Source organism: Felis catus, chromosome E1, assembly GCF_018350175.1.
Source record: "Felis catus isolate Fca126 chromosome E1, F.catus_Fca126_mat1.0, whole genome shotgun sequence".
Taxonomy (NCBI): Eukaryota; Metazoa; Chordata; class Mammalia; order Carnivora; family Felidae; genus Felis; species Felis catus.
The window spans coordinates 46476050-46476337 of NC_058381.1; positions in this window are offsets into that span (position 1 = coordinate 46476050).

Sequence of the window (288 nt, forward strand, 5' to 3'; positions counted from 1 at the left end):
ACTCCTAGAGGCCCAGAAGTGGTCCCACACGTCGAAGGGCTGGTCTTTAGCACCTAGACCTTCCCAGCCCCAAAGTGGTTTGACGGCCACAGGCTAAAATGAATAGTCAGGTGATACATCTATTACAGGTTTTAAAAGAAACTGGCATGTTGTGAGGCTATCTAATGAAAGCGGTCATGGTCGGGCTTCCACGTGCACCCGTGGGACCACTCTTGGATGGCAGAATGTGGCACTGAAGGACTCCCATCTGAGCCTGTAAGGCCAGCACACAGCAATGCCACTCTCCAA